The 16256-nt window shown below is 37.5% G+C and overlaps 1 protein-coding gene across 1 annotated transcript in view; it reads right to left on the reverse strand.

The window, feature by feature from the left end:
* Positions 1–16256, reverse strand: part of POLA1 (DNA polymerase alpha 1, catalytic subunit) — a 185085-nt gene that overhangs the window by 62571 nt on the left and 106258 nt on the right.

The following is a 16256-nucleotide window of genomic DNA, read 5'->3' on the forward strand; positions in this document are numbered from 1 at the left end:
AGGCTTCTCTTAAGAGTATGCAAGAAGGAATGATTCCAGAACTGGTAAGGATGAACTTTTCATGCCAGGTTCAACCATAGGCTAAAAACAATGCCACACCTCATCCCTAAGAACCACCAAGAGAAGATACGTAAGGAATGGCAAAAGACAAAGGACACGGTAAAACTCTTCCAAAGATTTTCCCAGCTTTTAGAAATACCTCAAGGACCACCTGAATCACTGTCTCTGTATTCAGTGGTGACTGAATTAATGCATTAATGAGCCCAATGAACTTCAAATGCTTTTCAAACCCATGTAAACTTTTAGCATCTGCAACATTTTGCAGAACAACTATAAACTATATATTTTTCAAGAAACTATATATTTTTCAAGAAAAATACTTGATTTTTCTTGAAAACACACACACATGCACGCAGCTTCTCTTTTAACACTTTCTAGTTCTTGCATCAGGAGAGACTAGGAATAATCATTCTGCATTTACCTTCTTTGTGCCACTCATGATTTTACAGACCTCCATCACATCACCTTCAATCAAAGTCTTTTCCAAACCACAGTTCTAATTTACTTAGTTGTTCCTTGCCTGGAAACCACTCCAAATCTTGGTTGCTCTTCTCTGAATCTCTCTGAAGTTTTTTTGGAAATGAGGGAGTGGTGGAAAATGGGACAAGTGGAGAGGGAGATTAAACCAGTACTACACACTGTATTCCAGACACCGACGAACATGAATTTATACAGGAACAAAATGGTATTTACCATCTTGTTCTCTGCTCCTTTCTCTCCTCAATGTCTGTCAGCCTAGAGCACACTACCAAGCATTTGGGCATTGAGCAGTCATATCCAGAAAGATATTTATTATTGTTCAAGAATTATTATTTATTTATATTTTTATTTATTTATTATTGTTTTTATTTAATTATTATTATTCATTTATTTATTTATTTATTCTTCCCTACTAGGTCAATACATACATTGGACACAAAATTAAGACTGGGTTTTTAGCATTTCTTCACTTCACCTTACTTGGCAGAGCATTTAAGCTTCTGTTGTTAACTGAGAAGTCTACTTAGTGTTCCTGCAACTCTTCTCAAGCAGTTCCTGCTTTTACCACCCTGAGCAGCTCAGCCCTGTCAAACTGCATTTCAGACTATTGGCTGGTGATGTCTGTGCTGGGAATAGTGACTGGTTATTTTTGCCCGTTTCCAAATTTTTTGTTGCTCCTTTTGTTGCGCCAAAGTTAAATCCAACCATACTTGGATCCTAGTACTTGAACAGAAATGTAATGAATCAGAGGACAACTCAAAACATTGCTTGCTTCCATTCTCACTAGCTCTTTGACCAGAAGTCCCAATGTTATGCTCTGATAATGACATCTACCTAATTTCCACTTGTATTTCAACTTAAAAATATATTCTATAATAATTTCAGAAGTGCACCAAGACTATTTTAGTTTTTCTTTATCTTTTTAAGATGAAACCTCAATTCCTTTCCAAATAACTCCATTTATTCCAGAGACCTCTCCTCTTTCACCATTTTTACAGCCATGCCATATACTCAAGTATTATCCTGCTTGGTGCCAAATCTATCAAAACACTTCCTGCTGCCCCTGCAGAGCAGAGCTTTTATGTCCATGTGGACAGACCAGAAAAACTGTGTGGAGAACATCACAGCAAATGTATACAGCACTTCCTGAAGTGAGTGTTTAAACCATAGTGCAGGAATGGAAAGAGTGTATTTACATATGCAGTTAGATTCATTTCACCCAACTCTGACATCTAAAGCCTGATACCCAGTTTAAGCTTATCCATTATTATCCATTACCTAACCCTATGATCCATTTATAGTATACTGAGGAAGAAAAAAGCATCTCCAAAAGCAATTCACCTAACAGATTTTGGGATGAGGAAATCCTCCCTGTACCAGACCCTCTTAATAAAGTAAGGGGTTTTGGAAACAGTATGATCAGTGTATCTGATCACTAAGTGTGAACTTTATTGTTATGTAGATCAGAAATGTAAATCATGACATTTAAAATTGCACAGTGAGAAAATGTCAAGAATTAAACACCTGTGATTTGCTCTCTTGCACAACTGTTGCCCTAGCAGTCCTAGTACCACTTTCTTTGTCATATACAATTTATTTATAACAAATACTTCAGAACTGACATTAGCAACATAAGACACTGCTCACCAAGACTGAGCTAGTTCATCAACACATGGTTCACTGTGAGAAATCCTGACTTAGGGCCTGACCTAACAGACACCTGACCAGTGTCTTCTGAAGTCAGCAGGCACAAATGAGCCTCAAGTGGAAAAGACAGGCCTTGGCTTTGGCTTTGCAAATGAGCCCAAGACCGACTCTAAAAGAGGTGGGTGTTTATTATGTTGTGTCACACTGATTAAATAACTCAGTTTAAACAGATATGGAATAACCTTCTACCAAAAAAAAGCTACTCAAGGATAGCATTGAGATCTTCAGACACTCACCTACATGAGTACCAAGAATATCATTAGAGCCACTGTGAGAGAAAAATCAAAAACATTTTTGTAAGGATAATGAAGTCTCACAAATCTTGCATTAAGTTAATTTTTTAGAGACAAAAGACATGCTCTGTTTGGAAATTTGTTTATTCTGTGGCATCTCTACCTCCAATGAAATATCTGGCAGCAATCTGACATAAACAGCACCTTAAAATACACAGCCAGGCAGGAGGAGGTGTGGAGAGTGTCCCCACCCATTCCAAAACCCTCCTGTTGAAGAGCATAATTTTTTCAGCTGTAACTATGAAAAGATTCTGTGTGCACCAAGAGAACATTCATGACTCAAAACATATTAAATGGCTACACTTGAACTTTGAAGCAATTTGTTATATTAGAAAAACAAACAATGGAAACTGCCAGATAGTAAGATATTTTGTTAGGGAATGCAAGTGCAACTGAGAAAACAGAGCCTGGAATGGGAGCAGCATCCCCGCTTCAGCGGAACAGAATACTCAAAAATAGACAACCATGAAAATAATGTATGATAAAAGTAACTGTGTTTTCTGCCACCTATTGGCCTTTTTAGCTAACAATTATGAAACAAAGGACTCACAAGGTACAGCTTCTACTGTCTTATAAGGGAATGCATAGAAGGTCCTCTCAAACTACCACTGAATAATGACATTTGAAGCAAGTTTCATTATGCAATTGTTTCAGTCTAATGCAGTCACTGCTCAAGAAATCACTGGGAGGTTCTGCTGGTCACAAAAAACAGGTGAAAAAAGACTGAAAACCCCTGATGAAACTCAAAAGCATAGTTTAGGATAAAAATAACTACTCAACAGCTTACAATTATGCTTGTTTTCAGCTAGTAAGAAATCATGATCAAAACATATAAATTTTACTGAGCAGTACATTTCTCAATAAACTATATTAAAAAAATGAAGATTTAAGTTATTGCCTACAATAAAATGCCCAAATGTGTTGAGTACATACTAACAAACTGGATGTCACTTCAATTCATACAGAAAACAGTTAATGTCATTTGTATAGACTTCCCACCAGTTATAATTAACAGTAAAGAGGTCTTTTCTTCTTTGTCACCTTTCTATTCAGGCCTTATTTGCGTTTGTTTGTACTTGCTATCTGTTAATCTCTCGTAACAAATGACAATAGTAACTGTTGCTATTATGCATGGAAATTAAACATGTAGATAACTGTGTGAAGGGAGCTATTTTTGAAAAAAGCAGTATCAGAAACATGTAGCTCTTTGTGTCTCCTGTTTTGCTTTGATAATTAAGCCATAGCCTTGATTTCTTTTAAACAAAAAACTTTTCCATGGTCATGCATGTTGCAATCAAGTTCAATACATGCATTATGTTTTGATTCAATCTGTTCAAGTGCATTATTGTTGACCCTTATTTGATCCATGCTTGTCATCTTCACTGACCAAACAAAACCAATCCTTCATTTCCCAGCAGCTATCACTGAGTCTGTAAATTAATTTGTAGTACATCAAACAAAATCATAATAGGGAACCTTAAGCTTTGTTCTGCTTGGTACCTGTAACACCGTGGGAAATGAAATAAAAGTTGACAGAGGGGAAAAAAAAGCAACTAGCGTTTCCAAACGTCCTGCCCACAAATGCTTAGTTTATTTTAAAATATAAAAAAAGTATGTGAAAAAACCCTGAAATACATGCACAATATAAAAGAAAATCCGTGAAGAGTATTAGGTCCATGAACTGTAGCTAATAGGAAGAAATTTGCAAGTCAAAAGTAATTTTTGTTTCTTTGTAAGTCTGTTCTTGAGAATTAGCCTCTCCCATTCTAATGATCAACAAGCATTGGAAATATTATCCCAGAATACAGAGGCAAGTGGTTTTGCAACAGCCTTTCAAACAGAAGTTGCAGGGGTCAACAACATGCATTTACTGAGCTTTATCTTAATAATTTTTACAAATTACATTTGACAATGTAGCTTGGTTGCCTGCTACAGCAGAGGACTGAATGTGCTTCCCTAAGATGCTTCAGTTCCACATCTATTCCTGCCTTCAGACAGTCTGGGTGCTGAGGCACTACCAACACCTTAAAAGTTCACGTAGAATGAAATTATGTGCTGGTAAAAAAGCAGAAAGCTGCAAGCACTGAAAATTATTCAGAAGTCACTGTCAGTTATTTTGGAGTTGAATTTACTTGTCATCCATGCTTGCTTCTCTGCAACCTTCCTCCCCATTGAAGACAATATTAACGTGGATTTTTGGAAATGGGATCTTGGTGGATGATGCCCAGTCTCAGATGGCTGGCATATCTGAGCACATGACACCCCAAACCCATGTCTCCAGCACTGCAGAGCTGAAGTTATCACCTTACACCATCAAATCCACCAGAAGGAAAGCACAGGAATCCAGCCTGAACACGCTGTCCTGGTCAGCCAGCTGAAGCCTGCTGCACATGTCACTGATCAGCAAAACAGTTTTTGGAAGGCTGAATTTGAGAGACAATATAATGAAGATTTTCTGATCCAGGTACCATTGTGAGTTGCTAATCAGGACATTTTCACTTCACACTGGCCGTTCTTTTCATACTACTCTAACAAAAGGATATGATTTCCACTCATTCAAAGAGCAGAAGCTTCAAAACCTGCTTTCCTGACAACATCCATTATTATGGATTGTATTGCCTAACAGGGCAAATCTGGCTGAAGTGGCCTGAAATCCTCTGGAAGGATGACGTTCCACCTCATTACTGGATACATCATCAAATCTATTGATCCCCCCAAGCAATATTAAAAGACAAATGATTTTATGAAGTTAAATCAAGCAACATCATGGCAACAGAGAACTTAACTCAGTGACCTGAAAGTTATCAGCTCCAATTGCAGTATTTTGTTCCACATGTGTGGTGTGTTCTCCCTGTGTCTTCTGTAAGTAGCTGAGTGTTTGGGGGAACAGACACACTTTCCTAGTAGTAGACAACATGTCAGGAACTAGAACCACAACCTCTGTTTGCATATCCTTTGGCCAATGGTTTCACTATCAGTAGTAACTACATCTTTTGAGAATTATATAATGATTTTACACTTCCAACGTGAAAGGTGATATGAATATTGACTTAAAGATGAACTCTTGCTGTAATGTCAGGAAAGATTTTCTGCTGCGTACCAGAAACCAAATGAAGTAACCAAACTTTGAAGTAATTTCAATTTCTAATCTGCTTTCTTGCCTGTTCAGAACAAAGAAACACTCTAGCAACAATGCATCTGCCCCACCTTGGTGAGATACCAGCATACTTTCATACAATGAAAGTCTGAATGACAGGGTGAGAACTAGTGCCATGCACTGGAATTTCAGCAGACAAAGCAGACCTGAGTGACACCTATCCGTCACTGCTACAATGCCAAGAAGAAATCCCTTCAGGTCAGGAATGCTGTCGTAAGTAGTGAAATAAGACTCCACTAGAAAACTTTACTCAGTAATGTGAATCATAGAATCATTAGCATTGGGAAAGACCTCTAAGCTCAAAGTCCAACCATCATCCCAGCAGCTCAGCTGCCACATCCAAACACCTTTTGAACACTTCCAGGGATAGTGATTCCACCACTTCAGTGAATTTCAGCATAGTTTAGGTTCCTCAAGCAACACCCCACATTTTCATAAGGAAATACACCTGATTAAAACCTCAGAGGATGTACTGTTCTAAACAAACCAATTCTACTGCTGCTAGACACAAGAAGAAAGTCACAGACTCATTTAACTTTTAAAAGGGTTTTTCCAGATGGAGGACTTGCTGGGGTCAGAGCTGGTACAATCAGAGACACACACTTCTCTCCTGCAGGAACAGTGACTCTCTGCAGAGCCCTGGTGCCTGCCTGCTCTGTGCACTTCTTGCAGCTCTTCATCCTCAATGTCCCTCCAGAGCAAGCACGAAGGCACATCAGAGCTGCTTGAATGATCTTATGGATGGAGGATCTGACCTGTGAGACTACCAAAGCAGAGCCAGCGTGGCACACTCTGATCAGGGAGGCTCCTCACAGATGACACCTAAAGACATTTGATTTTGTCAAGTCTGTGCGTCCCCCCACAGCCTGAGCAGACACGGCCACTCCTCTGGAACTTGCAGCTACTAATAGAAAAAGCTGGAGATGAGATTATCTGACTTTATGTAAGGCTGGATGAACAAAGGAAAGGGACACCTGCTGATATTTAAAAACCCACCTCATGGTCCCCCCAGCTTTTGGGCACAGGAAAGAAAACACTAAGCAAATTCTTCATAAAGGCAAAATTCTAAGATAATTTTGTCAGAAAAAAAATTTTGAGGGAAACAAAAAGAACGTGCTGCCACAGAACAGCCTAATATATCTGGAAAATGAGCCATCAGGCTTCCCTTCTTCCCCCCCCCCAATAGAAAAATGACCACCATCAGAAATTAAGCCTTTACAAGGAACATCTTACCTGTTTTGGCATTTTTCCTATCAAGGAGTATCTCCTTGCTAAGTAATAAACAGGCACACTATTTACAAGAATCATGCAAACCAACTCTAAAAAATGGAGTCAAGAAGTTAAAAGCAATCACTGATGAAGAATTCTGGGTCAGCAACTTTTTCAGGACTCTTCAAAGCTTGCTATTTTTCCAAGAAAATCAGTTACCAAGCACTAATGAAAACATGAAGCTGTGACACCATGGGAAAGATCTCAGTTTATCTGCAAAGGAAATCCAGGGGATTCCATTAGAGAGCATGGACATATTGAGATCTCAAAATAGTATATGGAGAGACATTGTGATTGATATATCAGGCATTCCAGCCTTCTTTTCACGTCAACAAAAAGCTGATGGAGAAACTCACCACTTCTTTAATATGTTACTACATGGAGATGAAATTGTACTAAACCAAAAGCCCTAATATTGTGTTCAAGAGATCCCATTCTAGAGAAGAGATATGTCTGAACTCCATCTGAGAATTTTAAAATGCAAAAGAATTTCACAGCAAAGAGGATGTGCAAAGTCTCTCTGTCAGGCGTAGCTGAAACTTCAAAGTCAAAAACATCTTAGAACTAAGTTGAAATATTTGTACTTCAATTTGAGTATATAAGACAAAGATGATTTTCAAGAATATTTTAAGGTTTTATACTGCTGTAACATTTAATCATCTCTGAATAACAAATTCCTTTGATATTTTACAGACTCTTCAAATAAATTGTTTTAAAAGGAACTGGGTCAAGAGTCCATTATTGATGCTAGCTGACTGGAGCTTTTCTCTTTTTATTTTAAGTGGAATAGGTACCATCTTAAACATACTGCCAAGCTTCTTGCAGCTGAAAGATATTGCAGCATATGCTTAGAATAGTGAAACATCTTAGGTTAGTATGAATTCTTTGTACATTTACCCTATAGCTTCAATCCCTTAACACAGGGAATGCTAATTCCGTGTTGTATAATATTTTCTTAGGTGTTGTGTACATTTTGGCAATGCAAATAGTTTTAGTAACTATTATAGTAACAACAGCTGAAATTAGTTCCTGAAATTTATACATAAAGCTAACTATAATGCATTAAGAAACCTGATCACAGATTTAGCATGGTCTATGACTATTCAGATCACAAGGACCTATTTTATCAACTCACTGTTGGCCATTGACTTCATATTAACTTTTCTTTTTCTGTACAATAAATACTGTAGCTAGCTTCTCACCCAGAAAAAAATAGGTTACATTTCCCAGTAAGAGTATTTTTAGTTTTGATGCTACCTGATCATCCAATTTGGGGAAAATGTAAACAGTGACCACAGCATTTCACACTCCATTTCATGCTGCCTCACTTAATGGAAGTTGGACGATACGAATTCAATTGCTTTTCTAAGCATTTCCTTATTTTCAGAGCTTCTTGAATTTTGGCCTATATAACTGGTCAGAATTCAGCTGTGGGATCGAGTGGATAACAAAAACTCATATAAAGAAAGGAAATTCCTTTCCTGGAGGATCACTCTCCTCCTCTAGAATTCCACATTATCCAGGCTGATGAACAGACAAACATGATCTCTTAGGAAAAACACAAAACTTTCAGTTGAATGAAAGATGAAATGAGGAAATATGCTCTTGAAAGGGTATTACTTGAAAGCAGTACAGGTCCTGGAGAAGACTGTTATATAGCCAGTATTATTATCACATGACCCACATTAAAGGATGCTATCAGCCAGTAACTTCCTAGTTACTGGAAGGCAAATGATCACTTTAACACTCAGTGCTGGCAAAAGAGAAGGACACCCACTCCAAAATACTCCTGTTCTCAGAGACACTCATGTCTGTTCTCCCAGTTCCCCACTGGAAAACTGCCACCTCAAAGGCACCTGGCATCAATGGGAATTACACCTTCACAGGACCAGACAGAAGTTCCAAAGCAACTACACAAACTCCAACTGAAGACAATGTAGCTACACTGACTTGCTACCTTAAAGAAAGCATGAATGAGGACATAAACACTACCTGAAATTCTCAGAACACAAGATGTCCTTCTATCTTACAAAAGCTGGTGATACTAGAATGGTGAAAGCTCTGATGGAGATTCCAGGTGGCCATTAGAGAAGTGAAGCTGCCATGTGCACTGATCTAAAATATCCCAATACTCCCCTTCAGATTTTATGGAAAAGGGCCATAAATTTTAGAGGACTTAACCCACAACAAGATTCTGTCCCGAAGCATACTTTTTAGGAGTTCCTTCAGAACTTGCATATCTCACAGTCCAATCAGCAATGCATCACTGTTGTGAGGCAAAGTCAGCCACAGAAGAGCAAATGCCTGTTTAAAGGCTACCAAAAATGAAAGTCTGTAGAGTTTCAAGAATGGTATTTTGTAAATCTGAATATTTCAAATTAATAGAACTTGATTTGCATTCTAATCCGTAACTGGAAAAAAAAATTAAAAATGAGGAAACCATCTAAGATCAAAAGAAAACTTCATTATTTTCAAGAAAATATTATTCTCAGCATTGTCATACCAGTTTTATCATTAAAAGTCTTGGAGGTGTGTGTATGTGATCAAAGAAAGAGATAACTGAAGAAGTAAGAAATGCACCCTAGCCTTCCCCCTTCCCCCAAGAACTGAAACACTCAAGCGAACATAAAAAATGTTTTAAACAAAATTATCAAACAAGACATAAGTGAAAAATATCTTGTAGGTCAATGTAAGAGTTTTACATGCTATTAAAAATTGATTTTTTTAAGATACCTTTAGATGTACAGTCACGTGTCATTTCATAAAAGTTATTTGAAACTTATTGATCCCATTTGCGCAAAGCCCAGGCTCCATCATCAGCCTGCTGAAAGGAAAATAGAGCACTCCAAACCCTTGTGATAGATTTGATGCAAACAGTGGCCCTCATTTTAGCACATGTAATAGCACCACAAGTGGAAAAATTCCAACTTTAACAGTTGTACATTACAAACTAAATTAGCAAATATGTTCTGCTTTACTTCACATCAAATCCAATACCTTGGTCCTCTTACCTTCACTAAAATAAGGTTCTAGGCACCAAAACACGCCACAAAAGACTAAAAAGTCTTCTCAGGCTAACACACCACTCACAAAGAGACCCAGCTATTACCAACAATTTGATTTCACTTAAGACAAACTGAAAACAGCTAAAATGGACTTTGAGCAAGCAACTGAGAGAAGACATACTTAAAATGACTACACATGGAAAACTAAACTGAGAAAAGGATCAGTGAAAGAAGCCTTATGGATTTCTGCACCGAGAGTGAAAACCGCTAGAAGGATATTTAAGTCCATTCTGCCAAAATACTCTCCCTATTCACACAACTCAAAGGAAGCCATATTCTTAGGCTACAACAGGTCACAACTAAGTAGAGTACCTTGCTTCAGAAAGAATTTTGCTTTGTCTGTCAACCATCAACAAAGCACAAAGAGCTTATACAGACCATCCATGTATTGCTTGTCAAGGAGTCTAGCAACATACAAACAGTAAGAACTCAGAAGATTGCTTAAAAACTATGCCTCTAGTTTGGTTAGAAAGCTAAAAACACTCTACCGCCCCCAATCACTACACAATTCTGTTATATTTCTTCTCCCCTCAAATTTTTGTACAGTCCTTGAATTTTTCAGATTTGTCATGTTGAACTTCCTGCCAGACATCAGATGTAAGATAGAACACACAAAGGTTTTGCTCATATACATGGCACCTACAGTAAGGTTCATCAACTCGAGTATATATATCAAGCTGGTAAAGAGACAAAAAGATTGTTTATGTGAAGCATTTATCTTTGCAATATGGTTATGAAGATCTCTGAATACTGAAGGAGTTAACAGAGTTCCAAAAACTTTAGAAGTGGTAATGCACATACATACGTATGTAAGTTCAGAGGAGCTCAAAAGAGTTAAAGGTAATGGCAGAGAAAGGGGTTTTTCAAGAGTCTGGTCACCTTAAACTAGAGAACTTTAAAGCATCACTAAGCAGTGTTTGTTCATTTAAGTTTAATTATTTTCTCCTTGAGAATGGCACTAATGAAACTGAATATCTTTCATGGTTTCGAAGAGCAGTCTGAATGGTCTGTAAACAGGACTGGGGGCAGACGAGAGAACTGGCTGAGCCAGGGGGTTGCTAGGTGATACAGAATGTAAACCCACAAACTTGTTCAGGTTTACTTTGCTTTCATGCTGCTCTCACACAGGCTCTCCAAAGTTTTAAGAATTAATTTCCAGGTAGCTATTTAAAAAACAAGAAGTAGAAATAATTAAAAAAAAAGTCTCCTTAATCCTCCTCACCTCTTCCCTCCCTTCCCCTGCCACCCCCTCAAGAATGATAAAGGAAAGACAAAAGGAAATTCACAGAACTAAAGTGCAGGAAACCATTCCCTCTATATACTTGTATTTAACTGCTGAAGACTGGTCATTATGAAAAACTTTTAATATTTTCTACTTGATTTTTGCTTCTGTAAATGTAAATAAAAATGAATTCTGGAACAATACATTGGGCCTTTAAAATACTTAAACTGAAAACACAGTCTTATTTACTAACATTTCCACCACAGATTACAAAGGCAAACTTTTCAGTCCAGCCATGTGTTTCTCCCTCCACCCTTTTCAGAGCTGTGGTTATTTTTTTTTTTTCCCCTAAAGTATCTGATCAGAGATTGTCCGGTAAGAGCACTTTATTAGATCATCAGTCAGAGGGTTTTACAAGCACCAAGAGCTATGGGCTCAAATGCAGCACATCAGTTTTAATAGCCGAAGGTCTAATAGTAAACTGCAGATACTGCTGAGAACTTTCCATGCACTGAACTCTTGAAAAAGCACCATCTCTCAAGCTTAAATGCAGCTGCCTCTTTCAATGCCGCAAATGGGTAAATTTGACAAAAAAGCCACCATTAAGACTACATGAAAGGCTCAAGACAACATCCTTTCAATGCTTTGTACTTCAGTAATCAGATGTACTTACTCACCCCCTCCCCCAAACCCGATCAAGAACTATTTCTGAATGGTAGGAAATAATTCCACTTTGTACATCTTTTAGTTAATCAAGACTTTCTATTCAGCAATTTGACCTTTTGTTCAAAACAGGATTATCAGTTTTTTCGCCAGTTACCAAGGGCGACTCGCATGGTGAACATAATTGCAATAATTTGCAAAACACCATGGCAACCCACATTACAACTAGGTAAATACTGGTCTTTTGTGCTACATTGTTATTTTCAGAGATGCTGAAGTCAAAGAACGAATGACAAATGAACACAAAATTTATATTTGCTTTGTCTCAAAAGAGAAGAAAATTGATAACAAGAATTGGGGGGAAACCGACTACAGCTGTAATTTCTAACTTGATTAATTAGGATGGTAACAGTCCTTAACAGTATATTCAACAAACAGCCCTGACTTAGTCTCTCCACCCACCTCTCTTTCTTTCTACACTACTACCACTAACCCCCACCCCAGACAAATTTTTTCAGCTAGGAGAACAAACAACTCCATTTGCTCTTTTCTTCAACTTAATGGAATCCTTAATTACAGAATATTGTTCTCCTGCTCTTCATTACACTGAAAACTGAAAGTGAGAGAGAGGAGGAGGAGGAGGAGGAAGACGGTGCCAAGCAGACAGGGTAGCTACAGTCATCCTCCCTGCCTTTGCTTTTTTTGTCCGTAGCAGACCTAAAGATGAGATGGCATTTTTTGTGGGTTTTTTTTTTCCCTCTTTTTAATATTAGCAGCTGTTGTACAGCAAATAATTAAGTAAACTAGTGCTCAAGTTCCCTCCTGGCAGCATAAATAAGACATGAAAGCTTAAGTCGAGTCATGATTAAAATCCAAATCAGAGAGGAAAGAGCTGCTTAAAAAGAAAAAAAAACATCTCTTAAAATTACCAGATTGGGTGTCTTCTAACAGAATACCTACAGTATTAAAACATTTTCCAATGGACAGAATTATAATATACAATTAAATAATATTTTAAACTTTATTTCTTTACAATTGTAAAGAACTTATTGTTACAGTATAGTTTACAGTATATGCTTCTAGTAAGACTCCAAGAAATCACATTAAAATCAAATTTTGAGAAATATTTTGGAAATATAGAGAAATAATTTTGCCTAAGGAAAAAAAAATGCTGAAAACAGTGTAATACATGTTACCAATGGATGTCACATTGAATTTGCTATATTTTACTGCAACACAAGTTCTGTGCTGAGACATTTATTCTGCCACAGTCAGCTGATTGAATAGTTGAGAGCTTAATTTCCATGATATCATTAATAAAAACAAGTTATGCCTTTATACAGACCAAATCCTGTCATCAGATGTATGCATATGTTCCTTGTGAAATGCAATGGCACCCTTTAGCAATAGATTTTCACATACAGAGTGGATGAGAAATACATTAAGCTCAAGAAGCCTGCAATCAGAAGCCAGGGTAATCCTCATCTCAGTTCACTGTATGTACAAATCATGTGTCAATTTAAAGGGCCATATCTGTATTTTAATTCTTTTTAAAGTACTGGACTGCCTTTACAATAAAACAGGCTTTCAAAGTTAAAAAGAGCTACTGCTGCATCCCTATGTGCTGGGAACATTGGAGAGAGCAAGCAGTAAAATGAAAGAGATGAAAACAAAGTGCTGAAGTCAACTGAACGTGGCCCCAGGGTGCTGAAGTGCACCACTCCCACTACACAGATCCTCTGTGCTGCTGGACAAGTCACTTCCAGTTCATTGAACAGACCCACAAGCAACGAGCACCTCAGGAATCAGTTTAGACCCAACTGCAACCTGCAAGTTCTTCAGGCAGTTACTCAGTACTATACACTGAAAAACCAGGTCCTTTGATCCACAAATTGGGCACCCAAACTTATGAACACATTCGATGTTCATTCCTCTATGCCTCATCTCTTTGACAAATAGAAATAATAATTGGCCTGTCGCTTAACACACAGCTCTTGTAAAGATGATTTTTAAGAGCCACTTGATCCTGCACTAAGTGTGCCACAGAAAACTCCATGAGAAAATAAATAATCCTAGGCAAAGTTTCAGAGAGCACATTCAATAAAGTAAAAGCATCCACTATGCAATGGAGAGAAACAATTACAGACCAGCTGCTCATCTAACGAGTGTTGTCCCACCTGTACACACTGGAAAAACCACAGAAAGGGATAACACCATACATAAATGACCTGCATTAAACTTAAGCAAGCAGCATTCATTCTATATCTTCAACTTTCAAATGTCCAACTCCGTAGTATCAGGATCTCTCTTCTATTTTGAAATTTTTTTAAAAATCCATTCTTCTTCAAAACAGGGTTTAAAGGAATACACAGATTTTTCTTCTTGAAATCAACAGAGTAGCCCATAATAACTTTCTATCTTTCCTGAACACAATGCATTTTGCCCAGTATTCCCCAAAGCAGAGGCAGAAAAATATTAATTTACTCATGCTTTTCTTTTTCTATTCAACCAATCACATTCCAATATAACTGCTTGGTTTTTGTGCCCAAATTTTCACAGGCAATCTCCACCCACACCTGCCTCCTCATGCTATTTCAAGCCCATCTGCCCAGCCAGGTGCTTATCCAGCAGATACCATATTTGAATATTCTAATTCAACCAACTCCAGTCAATTCAGCTTCTTTGCTTTTAGTTTCATCTACAGTCACTCAGGCCCAGCTCCAGTCTCATGTGCCATGCTCTAGTCTCCTTTCCTCATCTACAGTCAATTCTTGCAAGCATTTTTGGGTGGTTTCTTGGTTTTGTAGGGCTTTTTTTTGGTTTATAATTATTAAAAATGCCTAGGCCCCTGCTCCACACTACAATTTTTTCTTAAAGTTTTGTAAAATTATCAAATCTAGGTGGATTTTCTTAGGATGACAATAGACAACCATCAGAAAGGAAGAAAGAAGGATAAAATATCTACTCTTCCTCATAGTCAAATGTTAAAGACTTCAAAGCCATAGCACCTACATTTTGGGTGTGCAAGGTCACCTGAACAACATTAACACTGCTTTTACTGCAATTTATTTTACTGTCTTAAAATAAGCAAGTGATTATAATTCAAGCATGACTGTGGGCTTCAATTAAACTGATTTTTATTACATCAGATTTCCCCTCTCAGGACCTCACTAGGCAGGTTCATATACCAAGATATACCAACTTACTTTTTTTGGAGCTTTTATTTGGAATAGTTAAACCAAATCAATAACACACTTTATTCTGAGATAATAAACATACACTGCCCTACTTAACTCCACCTTAAATGAGACTTTTCTTCCTACTACCATTAATTAAACTAAGCATCAAGCTTAGTTTAAAAAATCTCAAAAAACCTTTTGTGAAGTATTATGGGATGGTCAGGTTTCCTCCTTGGCTTCTCCTGAGGTTTCCATTTTTGTAATTCCTCTCAACACTCGCCCAGAACTCTTTCCTCCAGTGTCCTTAGGTTGCTCTCAAACTTTGCCCTAGACCTGCCTATTCTTTTTGAAGAAGAGAGCTCTTGTTCTGCCTCCCTACTGACTTTGACTTAATTTGCCTTTCCCACTACCATCAGACTGCATAATTCTTCACTTCTTCAGAAGGGACTGGTGCTCACATCACCTCACTGTTAATAACAAATGCTTTCTGAGGAATATCTCCATACATGGCACACCATCTGCTCCAGGTACATCTGGATATGGAGACAAGAGGTCAAAGGGAGATGGAATTTTGAGAGTGTTTATATCCTTTTTATTAATAACTAAGAATTTCAAAGGATTACAAACTGAGTGTATCTGCAACTTACTATAAAGAACTGATCTCCTGCAGCCAAGTGAAGTCAGGAAGAAACAACAGCATCCCTGAAGAGCTGTTGTGGATTAGTTGAAGACAGAAAAAACATGTTTCGTTTCATTTTGAAAAAATTTTAATCCATTTTAAGTTAAAATTTCAGCCAATACTCAACTTTAGATAAATTTGGCATTCAAAAGAGCAAGGCAGACACCTAAAATGTGGCAATACCTCAAAATTTTAAAATTTTTTCAGAACTTATACCCATGTAATACATGGTAATTTTTATTAAAATCTGCTTTGAGGCTAGTATGAAAAAAAATCGAAGGACAAGGGTTCAGGAAGAACACAGTAGAAAATAGGGGTTTTTTGTGTTGGTTTTTTGAAACCCTCCTAAACTATTCTGGACACCAATTAAAGTAACCAGATGGACCTTTAAAATTGATGCTCCTGTGTAAGCATTAAAAAAAAACCAACTCAATAGAAATAAAGGCCTGTCACAAACCCACTGAACTAAAAAACATGAGAAT

Source organism: Anomalospiza imberbis, chromosome 2, assembly GCF_031753505.1.
Source record: "Anomalospiza imberbis isolate Cuckoo-Finch-1a 21T00152 chromosome 2, ASM3175350v1, whole genome shotgun sequence".
Classification (NCBI taxonomy): domain Eukaryota; kingdom Metazoa; phylum Chordata; class Aves; order Passeriformes; family Viduidae; genus Anomalospiza; species Anomalospiza imberbis.